This window comes from Protopterus annectens, chromosome 8.part0 (assembly GCF_019279795.1).
Source record: "Protopterus annectens isolate FY-2018-M chromosome 8.part0, PAN1.0, whole genome shotgun sequence".
NCBI classification, from domain to species: domain Eukaryota; kingdom Metazoa; phylum Chordata; order Ceratodontiformes; family Protopteridae; genus Protopterus; species Protopterus annectens.
The window spans coordinates 1,612,613,595-1,612,626,564 of NC_056741.1; positions in this window are offsets into that span (position 1 = coordinate 1,612,613,595).

Consider the following 12,970-nt stretch of genomic DNA (forward strand, 5'->3'; position numbering starts at 1 on the left):
CTAAAACAAAACTACTCCTCTTCAGCCCCCACAGATCTTTAACCCCCTCATATAACTTTACAATCTCCTCACACAACAATACCACCATCACCCCTGGAAATTGACAGTCACCTAAAATTTGACATACACATTTCCCAGACCATAAACAAGTTAATAAAAAACTGGGTCTACTCTATCGCAACAAACAATTTCTCTCCAACCACTCCAAAATTACTATAACCAAGACACACCTGCTATCCACCTTACTTTATGCCTCCCCTGTGCTTAACAATCTCTGAAAAACTGACCTAAACAAACCTGCCAGCTGTTATAATAAGATAGCTAGATTTGCCACAGTATCACCCCCTAGAACCCACCATTGCGAATGTCTCAAAAAACTCAATTGGTTAGAACTCCCGCTAATACTTCAATTCAATCAACTGACACTTGCACACAAATTATTATATCACTCAGACAACACTCTAGCCCTATAACAACTACTTCAACCCTACACCACTACCAGATCCATAAGATCAAACACCCAACACCTCCTTAAAGTAACCAAATTAAACAATGAGGCAGGTAAATCCATTTACAGCCACTACATCTCTAAAATCTGGAACTCCCTTCCTGCCCATATAACAAGTAACAACTCCTCAACCCAATTCAAGAAACTACTCAAAACTCACTTCCTGAATAACAGACTATGCTCCTGTACCACCCCTGGCTAGTAATTCATTATTTTTTTTATTATCAACTAGATTCATAGTTTAACTACAGGCATGTATTGTCCATAACTTCAGATGTAAAGTCTCATCTTAGACAGGAAGACTAATTGTATATCCAAATTCTCTAAGGTGTAAGAAATGCATCTCAGGTATGTTGTCAAATGTGCCTTTTTGTTATATTTGAAAATCATACACGAGTGAAACCACCATGAAAAAATACTGCTGTATAAAAGTCCAACTGATTTATTAAATAAAAAGAACAGATGAGCGCTTTCGCGTACCAACCAGTACGCTTCTTCAGATCTTGACATCTAAATTTGTAAAACCACTTTTATACAAAAGCTCATACTCAAAAATGATCAATTAATTAATCTATCAATTTAACAATTAAACAATTAAATAATCAGTGCAGTGCAATGGAAGTACACTAACTTCCTGATATCTCTGTGAGCTCTACACGTAGAAAGCACAAAAAGAATAAGACATGCCTAAAAATCCTGTACTGGTTGGCACGCGAAAGCACTCATCTGTTCTTTTTATTTAATAAATCAGTTGGACTTTTATACAGCAGTATTTTTTCGTGGTGGTTTCACTCGTGTATGATTTTCAAATTTGTTCAGTTTTTTGACGAGTGAACCTTTGGATTTATAGCAGCATCTAATTTCATCAAGCCTTTTTGTTATACTTATTGTCTTACCTGTTAACTATAAAATTGTCATGGAGCTTTTCTCCCTGGGCCTCCACTGAAAATGGACTTATATCCAGTTGGACTCTCAAAGTTAACAAATTTAAAATAAATAAATAAATAAATAAATAAATAAATAAATAAAAATACAATAACAACTTGTGTAAAAAGTCCATTTAATCAACAGACATAGAACTAAGTGCTTTTGTCCCATGGGAAAAAATGCCTTGGGACTTCATCAGTGTTCATTTATACAAACTTATAGATTTCCTTTTATCTGATCCAGCCTAAGTAATTAACATACATTTAATGTTTCATTCATGTTTACAATTGTTTTAATCAAGATGTAGAAACAACTTTTTATTAAAGTAATTCTTTCATTTTTAATGTTACTGAATTAAAATGGGTTTTGATATGTTTTTAATTAAATGTATATTAATTACTTAAGCTGGTTTAGATGAAAGGAAATTATTTAAATTTCTTATAGTCAGCACAGAAGGATTCTCTGTGTTTGTATAGTTGACTTCTTAGGTTCATAGGTTCATACTAGGCTATCTGCCCTAGGACATTTATAAGCCTAGCCAGAGTGTGTTTGGCTTTCGCCACCCATTTTAAAATAATTTTGCTATGCCCTTTTTCGAGGTTAGTATACTGTGCCTCTGTCTAACAGTGACACAGAAGTGATACCCGGGGTAAACCTATGATCTCCCATCCACTCATCAAGATTCCTCTTGAAGAGAGTCAATGAGGGACTCTGCCTAACCTGGACTGGGATTTTATTCCAGAGTGAAGGGAGCCTCTGGGTTTGAATCTGTCCCTCCAGCATGTCCTATTTATTTCAGTGCTGAGTTTCAAGTCTCTCGAGCACGTAACTCGATAGGATTTGGATTTTCTGAGGTGCAGCATGTCCATTAATTCCGGGTTGGACATGGCTTTATACGTCAGGCACAGATCGCCTCTGAGCAGGCAGTATGCCACTGAGTAGAGCTGGAGTTTCTTTAACCGGGCAGCATATGGCATCTGTTTGAGCCCTTTGATCCTCTTGGTGAGGTACTTTTGGGGTCTTTCCAGTTGCTGCAGGTGTCTGGTAAGGTACATCCCAAAAGGGGCATTGTACTCAATTATGGGCCTGATGAGGGATGAGTAAAGAGGCACGATGACCTCCCCTGATCTAGATATCAATCCCTTTATGATTAGGTGGGCTATATAAAATGTTTATCTAACCACTTTGGCCACGTGGTTGTCAAATGAGAGATTGCTATTAACTTGGGTCCCCAGGTCCCTAATTACTTCTTCTGTACTTAATGGATTACCACATATGTGGTAATTTGTGGGCACTTTGTTTTTGCTAAAGGGGATGAGTATACACTTTTTGGCGTTTAGCTTGAGGCCATGGCTCTGGCACCAGTTGTCTGTTTCTATGAGGCCCTTTTGGAGGATGCTTGTGTCAGCTGGAGTGTCGATTATGGCACCCAGTTTGCAGTCATCTGCAAACTTGGTCAGCCACAGTCCTTCCGTGTTGGCCTGTACCTCCGAGAAATATATACCGAACAAGGGAGGTCCCAGGACTGAGCCTTGTGGGATGCCACTTGTAACTGGTTTGGAGTCTGACATGGCTCCAGCAATTCTAACCATGTGGGTTCTGTCCTTGAGCCAGTTTGCAACCCATCTAGTGACATATGGGTTTATATTTAAGCTGGTGAGCTTATCTATAATGCCCGAGTGGGGTATTGTATCGAAGGCTTTTGCGAGGTCCAGGTAGGCTGTCTGGACCACCTTCCCTTCGTCAATGGCCTTAGTGACTGTTTCAAAGAAATCAACCAGGTTTAAGAGGCATGATCTGCCCTTAACAAAGCCAAACTGGGTAGGATCCTGTGTCTGTAGGTCCCCAATATCTTTATTTATGAGGTCCATGATGATCCTTTCCATAGCTTTGCAGACCAAGCTAGCCAGGATTATGGGGCAATAGTTTCCAGGATCCGTTGAGGCACCACCTTTGTGGAGAGGGACCACTGTTGCTGTACGCCACTCTTTGGGTACATATCTTGTAGTAAGGCTGAGATTGAACAGTAGTTTTATGTTTGGGTTTAGCTCTTCTTGGAGTTCATGTAGGATGCAGCTTCGGACACCGTCTGGTCCCATTGATGCTGTGTTTTTTGCTTTGGAGAGGGCAGCTCTTACCTGAGCATCTGAGATGTCAGGGGGGGCAGCACTCTGCTGGGATAGATATTTGCCCTTTTGGTGGGGAGGGGGGGAGAAGTTTGCGCTGAACCTGTCAGCTAGGATGTTGGCAATGTCTGTGGGTTCGGTGTATTTTTTGTCATTTTGGACTAATTCTGAGCATATCTGGGAATTCCCACCCAGGTTCCTAACATAACTAAAGAAAGCCTTGTGATTATCCTTAGTGTCCTGTGCAATTTTTCTCTCGAAGCTGGCCTTAGACGATTTTATGAGTACCTGTAGTTTTTTGCTAATACTGATCAGAGATGCCTTCCCTTTTTGGGATTTTGCTCTATCATGTAGTAGCTTCCTCCTTCTATTGTATAGTTTGTTTATGGCTGGGGTCCACCAGACAGGACGTTTGCCTTTGGAGGATTGGGACTTGGTTTTATTTGGGATTGCATGATCCATGCATTCCTGAAGGTGTTCATAGAATGCTTTTATAAAGGATTCTGCGGTCTGGGCCATATTTTCCACAGGCCCGGGGGCTTTGAAGGATTCCACCTCGGTTTTGAGGAGTGTGAAATTTGCATTAGAGAAGTTTTTCACTGTGGTTTTCAGGGCAGGGGGTGGAGTCGGGATGTGAATATCCAGTGAGATTACTTTATGGTCTGATCTTACCAATGACGGATACACTTCTGGTCTGGAGCATAGAGTCCCCATGTTGGTGATGATCAGGTCCAGTATGTTTTCCCCTCTTGTGGGAGTGGTGACAAGTTGTTCCATAGCATTTGAGTTTATAAATTCTTTGAACCTTTGGGCTAGGGTGTTGGAGCCAGACTAATGCTCCCAGTCTATGTTTGGGTAGTTGAAGTTGCCCAATATAATGGTGTTTGGAGAGACCTTCATATTTTCCAGTGTTCTCAGGAAGGCCGAGTGGGGTTCCTGGGTTTGGGAGGGTGGTCTATAGCAGGCTATATACTGGAAGGCAGTTTTACCCACTGTTAGTTGCACATGAATAGCCTCTGATGCTTCGTGCTGTGCCACCAACCTGGAGGTGTGGGTATCTTTGACGAATATTGATACTCCCCCTCCTTTTGTGGTTCGGTCCAAGTTTTGTGGAAGAAAAGCATGGTATGAGGTATAACCTGGTAGTGCTGGGATGCTCTCAGGAGCCTGGAACCAGGTTTCTGCTACTGCACAGATATCGATGTTCTCCATGCTAAGGAGAGTTTTGAGTGCGTGCATCTTGAGGTTTAGACTTCTGGCGTTGAGTAGCATTACTCTTAGTTTCTTATCCCTTGTGATACCTATGGAGGTGGGTTTGTCTTTTGAGCCTTGCCTAAAAAAGGCACTATGGGGGTAGCACGAGCCTTTGCCAATATCCGAAAGCCCAGGGGTGATAGGTGCAAGCCATCCCTAGCGAAGCATCGTGGCTTGTCGAGCATGTCATCCCAGGCTGACAGGCATTGGATCCCATTTGAATGACACCAATACTTAAGCCAGTTGTTGAAATTGATCATCTTGTCTTCATATTGTGGCATAATTCTTGTTGAGGGTAAGATGCTACTTAAGGTCAGGGTCATACCGGCCTGAGCTACATGCTCAGAGAGCTCCTCTATGTCTCTTTTCATGTAGTCCAGGGAGGTACGTCTCAGGTCATTCACACAAGCATGGACAATGACTGAGTCATATTTGTACTTGCCTTGGAGTGACCTGAGTGCTTGTGTTATGTGGCAGATCCTAGCGTCCGACAGGCAACTCACCGTGACCTTCTCCTTGTTCAGCCTGGTGAGCGGGATGTCAGTGTGCCTGACGATAGAGTCACCTATTACAAGTGTATCAGGTGTGTTGTTTAGCCTTAAGGGCTGTGACTGTTCGGCACACTGGCTTTGTGAGCTATGTGTTGTATGTGTTTTGTTTTGGGGTAGCGGTTGCTTGGGTGTCTGCTTTGGAGGTCTCTGCTGCTTAGGCAGATTTCTATTTAGAGCCTCCGCGTATGTTTTTGTGTGTTTATGTGTTTAGTTTGCTTAGCATATTACCACTCTTTACCAACTACCATGCTCCCAAATAAATGTAATTAATAGTCCTACAAACCCACACTCACTACAGCAATGGTTACCAAGTCTATCAATCACCATAGCACAGACACTGTAACAACAAACCTTATTAGATATTTTCAGCTACAGATATCTTAAATCTAAGTATGTTACCATATGGAATCCAATAAAACTAAAGCACAAATGCATATGGGTACATACTTTTCTTCATAAAATTTTCATCTAAAAAAAATCAGTGGAGGCATTCATCCACATCCTGGCCCTATAGAACAGCAAAAACCTTTCACTAACAGCACAGTATTAAATGGATCCTTCACTTTTCCTCTCCCATCCCCAAATTACAGTCTTCGTTTCCTAAATATCAATCTTAAAACATATACAATAAAATCCAGGGCATACATGCTTATATTGCCATATATTCCAAAGACATAATCGTAGCAACATAAAAATGGCTGAAAAAAGACTTAAATAACAATGAAATTATACTGAAACCAGGTGGGGTAATTAGACTTGACAGAAAAAATAAGCAGGCAGGCCGGCATAGCCATCATCTACAAGAATTCCCCAAATATAACTATACGCACTGGAGATACCACAGTTTAATAATGCAGAACTCCTTGTATCACATCTCAAAATCAATAATAGAAAAATGCTTTGTTTAGCAGCCATATATATGTCCCACCTGGTGAAAACATTACCACTGTGGAAAATATCCTATACTAGATGTCCCACCATATACAGTACAACATGAGGCAATAATACTAGCAGACCTAAATATAGACTGGCAAATTATTAATAGCAACACCCCATTTGATTTCCTAAACCTGTACAACTTTATACAGTTAATTATATCAGTTACTAGACTCTATAAAAGTGCTGGTAGGCAATCAGCCTTAGAATGGATTCTAACTAACTGACCCAGCAAAATTAAAGATACTGGTAGCCTTTCAGACAGCCTAAGTGACCCGCAACCTACTTAAGCTCTCAGAGCATACTATATCCAGGATAACATATAATTTATAACCAAGTTTGTAACTCAAAAAACTTTGACAAACACACTTTTATCAAATCCTGAAGAAAATATAATTAGAAAAACTAAAATCAATACCCATAGACTCTGCTGTCTCAAACTTCAATGAGATATTCCAAAAAAAATCTTAATAAACTTGTCCCAGTATGTACAGTACAACAAGGGACAAATCCAACCCTGCACATTGGCTAACAAAATAAACTAAGAAAGTAATGCTACTGTGTGACAAAGCCTGGAAAATGTGGCTCAAAAATGAAACACAAAATGCATTTCAACTTTTCAAACAATTAAGGAATAGCACAAAATTCCAAATAAAACATGACAATCAAACATATTATAACATACTCTAAAATAAGCATCAAAACAACCCAAAATTCTTCTTGACATCCATAAACAAACATTTACATCCACACCAAAATACCACCCTACCCCTCCCCTACATCTGATAATAATACTCATTCAATTCCCACACAGTTTAACCACTATTTTATACAGACTATATTGTCCCTCATAAATATTAATACTTCCACTACTCTCTCAGTGCCACAAGCTTCTGCTAAATATCCTCATCTATTTAACTTCAGTCCAGTATCTACCTCCACTATTAAAAAAACAGCCCCCCTCAGACGACTTAAAATTGCCTGCAGATACATTACTTTTCCAGTTTCTATATTGACTAATAGAACCATAAGCAAAAATATACATTCTTTCTATCTGGAAAAAATCCATTATTATACCTTTACACAAAGGTGACTCATCTACAGAGTTTAATAACTACAGGCCCATTGCAATCCTCTCCCACCAGTCAAAATACTTGAAAAATGTATTCATGTGCAGCTTCACTTCTACACTATATATCGGCATAGGAACAATGGTAACCTAGTGCCAACTGTGTTTCAAGACTTATCCAAAGCTTTTGACACTGAATCACACCAACATCTACTGGCTGAACTCTCTTCTATAGGTCCCTCTCAATCTTTCCTTAAATGGTTCCTTAGTTATCTGTCCGGAAGGAAGCAAGAAGTCAAATGGCAACAGTACCTCTGTTCCTCTCTTCTAGTTACCATAGATCCTCCTCAGGGCTCTATACTAGCACAACTACTTTTTAATATTTTTACAAACAAGCTTCACATTATCATACACTAAAGAAATATAGTACAATATACAGATGATTCAACTTTAACGTGTACAGCGCCCACAATATCCAGACTACAAGAAATCACCCAAATTTTTTTTCACTTCAATAAAAACCTGGCTAAAAAAATTCAAACCTACTCCTTAATCCCAAAAAAAACAAAACTGATGCTTATTACTCGAAAACCTTATCCCCATCAAAAACAATCTTTCTTAATTACATCAGCAAATTACACTAAAATTGAGATAGTACCAGATACTAAATTATTGGACATTTTAAGAGATGATGATCTTAAATTTGATCAACATATTCTTCAAACAATTAAAAGACCCACTAGAAACTTACCTTACAGACCCAGCAAGAAAATCCCTAGCCTCATCCTATTTGGTTCCAACCCTCTTATATGCCTCACCTGTCCTTACAAATCTAAACTGTGCATGAAAATCCAAACTAGCCTCTTGTTGCAACAAAGTAGCTAAATTTGCTACCAACACTGCACACTGAACTCACCACTGCCAAGCCTTAAAACAGCTAAACAGGCTAGAACTTAACAACTACATAACATACACTCAGCTAGTTATGGCATAGAAACCGATATATTTTCCTGAACAATGACTTACATTAAAAACATATTACAGCCCTACACCCCTACAAGGGATCTTCATTCTGGTGATAAGTCTACTAAGCACTACTAAAGGAAATAATTCATTGGGGGCCTCACTATACTGTTGTTACATTTCCAAACTCTGGAACACGTGCCTACACAAGTAAAAATGATTAACAAACTCTCAAGCTATAAAATAAAGTTCAAACAATACCTTACCCAATCCTGGTCATGCTCAAGTTCATCACCAGGTTGTGCAAAAACACAAACATCTTATTACTTATAACAAACTTTTTGCCCTTCTCTACTTGAATCATTACAACCCTAACAACATTTCTTCCTGCACTTGAATTTATACATCTCCTTTCATCCCCTCTTAAACAACACCTCTCATCTTGCTCTTTTTCTAACTGCCCACATCCACTGCTCTACCCTTCTCATGCATCTCCTGAATACCTAAGTTATAAAACTTACAAATACACCAGTTTTGAACAGGCTGCATAAACAGAACCAATCCTATACCATGCTCTGTGTCTTATGCTATTACCACTATCTTCCTGTACAATTATATCATCTTCAATTTCCTTCCACTTAATTTTACCATGACCTCTCAGTCAAAGTCAAATGCTATTACTAACTGTCCTCCTATGCAGTACTAATATCTTCCATCCCCCCTGTATAATTTTATAACTTATTTCAGTATATCTCTTGAACTCTTTACAAACCTATACGATACTAAAATTTCCATTCCTACATATTTTATAACTAACTTTTTTATGTTTCTTGAGCTCCTTGCAAACCTTTCTTTACTGAAATGAAAGAATGCTAAACTTCTTTATGTTTCTCTTCTGCAGTATCAGTCCATTTTATTCTGTAAGATTTACAGTAGAACAACTGTATAGATGTATTATTGTTGATGTAAATACCTTATTCATATACTTGTCTTACTAAGTTGACACTATTGACTAAGTCCTACTCAGTGACCGCCGTCGAAGAGTATGATGTCAGCGCGTCATGCATATGCATGAGGGTGTGCTGACTCATCCCCAAGGCTAACACGGAGCATGTAGGAGTGCAGGGGGCATGTCAGACTGCCGAGCAGTCCAAATATCCATGCCCCTGCAAGTGCCTAAATCTACAAATGTCAGCAGATATGAGCGAGTCCGCTCAAATGTGTATACCTCCAACACTACACTCCTCCACATTCAAAACCCCTGTAAAAATGAAATAAAATGTAAAACAATTTTTTTTTTATTATTCCAGATACAGCTGCCCGTATTTGTGTGTGTGTGCACGGGTGTGCCCATTGCTTAGCTACAGTTAGCAGTTTAGACATCGAATAGGATAATAAACCACTTATATACAAATTAAGCCAAATAGTGTGTGGTAGAGCCTTCGCACAAAGAGGAGGCATTCCTGGATCGAGTCCCACCACTCCCCTTTCCATTTTCTGTAGGAAATCTGTGCATAAAAATAATTCCTGACATTTACCTTTTAAATTTTATTAAAATGCATCAAAATGGCCTATGTAGTAGTGAACGATATTGTAAATATATATAAGAAGGTGAAATGGTCATGCATACTAATGAATGCATAAGTAACCTATCTTAAGCAATGTGAAGCACTGCTAAGCAATGTTTACCAGTATTAAGCACATTTAAGAATAATTGCCCATAGATAAGCACTGGTATGACTAGCGCAATAGCTTTGCGTGAAGCTGCGCACTGCACTAACTAGCACATCGTCGGGCAACGTCGGGCAATGTCAGTAAACATAGAGCAACGTTGGGCAAAGTTGAGCAAAGTCGGCTAAACACAGCCACACCCCCACCGGTCATGCCAGTAGTAAAATAAAAAAGCAATAACAGGTCTTGAACCCGGGATAGTGTGCACCATAATCACAGTACTGATCCACTAAGCCATGACAGCATTCGATGTTCATGGACAGTCAACACACATATACATGTTAATCAAAGTTTACCCAGTGCTAAGCAGGTGTGGACTCAGCTGAGAATTTTCAAATCTGGCCAATTACAAATAAGTGTGGGAAATGAGGCAGATTTAAGCTCCATAGGTGGGAATACTTGCCATAACTGGTTGTAGCTTCCATCTGCAGGCAGCAATGGCTGGTGTCGGAGAGGGCTCTCACTTCCGAGCGCAACGGTGGGGCATTGAGGAGTCAAAAGTGATTGTTTGGCTCCTTGTCCATCATCATGATGCTAGACTCCTGCAGGGCCAGTTCCAGGGCATGGAATACAAAGCGAAAGCCTGGAACCGTCTCGCACATGAACTCACCAGTGCCACAGGCATCCCTTGGACTGGTGAGCAGGTTAGACACCACCATGCAGACCTGAAGAGATGCAAGCAGGACCAACTGAACCAATGGATACAGGATGCCCGTGGGATGCAAAATGCCCCACTACTGTGTAGGTAGCCATGGACTGAAGTATGTAAAAATTGCTAGTGTAGTCAATAGTATGGATAGGTATATGTCTCAATATCACTTCATTTACTTCACAGCTACAGGTGTCCATGCTGTGAATCAGCAAGCCTATGCAGATACGCTGCTAAGGCTGCACCACCAGGCAGGTTAATAATTATTCTGCATGTAGCGTTATATAAAATAAGTGAGAGAGCCTGACAAAAAGTGTCATAGCCCAATAATAAAGGTATAATAAGGCTTGAATAACCTCTCTGCATGTACTGTTATGTAAAATAAGTGAGAGAGCCTGAAAAAGAGTGTTGTGACCCATTAATAAAGGTATAATAAGTCTTGAATTATTTCTCTGCATGTATTGTTATGTAAAATAAGTGAGAGAGCCTGAAAAAGAGTGTTTGTAAACCATAAACGAAGGTATAATACATCTTGAATAAGATGTCTGCATGCACTGTAATAACACATAAATGAACGAGCCACTAGAAAATTGTGTAATGTAATTAATAAAGGTATAACTCCTGTAGTGTGTCCGTGTCACTTTCCTCTAAATGTTGATGTACTCTTGCAGTATAGAAATAGTAGTGTTGTATTAAGCGCTGTCAACCCACACTTGGGTAGGCCCATAAAAAGAGGATGAAGGGAGTGCGAGTATCTCTTAAGCATATATACAGTCCTCAACTGTAGTTTCAAGGCTGGCATGTATAGGTAAATCTGGCACATGAGTAGTTTGTTATTGTGTTCACTGGAAATGTCAGTGTGCTGCTAGAAATGTAGGGGGCTGTTAAAATTTAACTGATAATGTCACCTGAACACATCCAGATATGTAGACATATGAATATAAATAAAATATATAAATACGTAGCAGTAACATCTGCATCCTGAGGAGAATAACCAGGCTCTCTCACCACGAAGTTGTATAAAGTCTTAAGATATCCAAACGAAACTCAAAGTTCATGTAAATGACAACAGCAGGTCAATGAATCAAAGGCAATAACTACACTTTTCCAATATGCAATAAGCAATCCAGTATTACGAACACCAAAAACGTTTATTGTAAGCGCTTTCGCGTGGTCACCACCACGCTTCATCAGACAATACACATAAAATTCAAATCATCTATTTAATCAGATAAATATAAAAAGGCGCCAAATCAAAGCAAACAAATCATGCAATTTTTCAATTAGAAGATTAATTAGAAGGTTTTTGGTTAATACATACTGTTCTGAAAGAGCCCAAGTTTTTAAAGAGCTAAACTGTTCAAGAAGCATACTCCAGCTAGTTGTCAACACTAAAGGTTGATGCTGACAGCGAGTGTTCCAAAAATAATAACTAAATTAATAACTAAATTAAATTACCAAGTTTCAATATGAAAAAGCACATTTAAAACAAGAACAATAATACCATGTATATGAAACATTTCTCTGTAAAAATCTGCATCCTGGACAGTTTGTATATTAGATACAGGTCAGGTATATAAAGAACTAGCAAAACACATCTCGCAATGTAATGGACATTGCCTAGTGTAACAATACATGTAGGGTATATATACCTGCAGTCAATAGGAATGTAGTGTAAACTATAAGTTCATGTAAGTTGTTAATGGAGGTATCTGTTTACACCCTACTGTATGTGCATAAACAATGCAATTCCACACCTCAATGGGTATGTGTAATCTCAAAATATTTGTTGGGACATATGTTCTATTGGTTTATAAATATCTGCATTTACTTTGATGCATTTGCCCTGTTCAAACACCACAATCTTGGTGGCCTGTTGCCACCAATCAATCCTGCATGCTGTTGGAAAGTCCACTGTTGTTCTATATATGCATGTGTTATGCTTGTTGTTCAACTGTTGGAACTCTGGTGTGTTGGGTTAATGGGAATATTACTGCAAGCTGTTACAACTAATTTGGAATGCTGTTGGCTGTTACCAACCCATATTGTCATTAAATTCACCTAAACACAGAATGTATGGGAAGGCCTGTCCCAGTAAACCCACCTGTCCCACCTCAGCTGACAATAGCACCTGGCACCAGCAGGTCCAGTGCCCAGCCCAGGACCTCCTCCTCCGTTCTCCCTGTGCTGTCTTCAGCTAGAAGCACTGCAGGGGATGGGGCTCGACCCCCCCCCCTGCAAGTGTGGCCGGAGGAG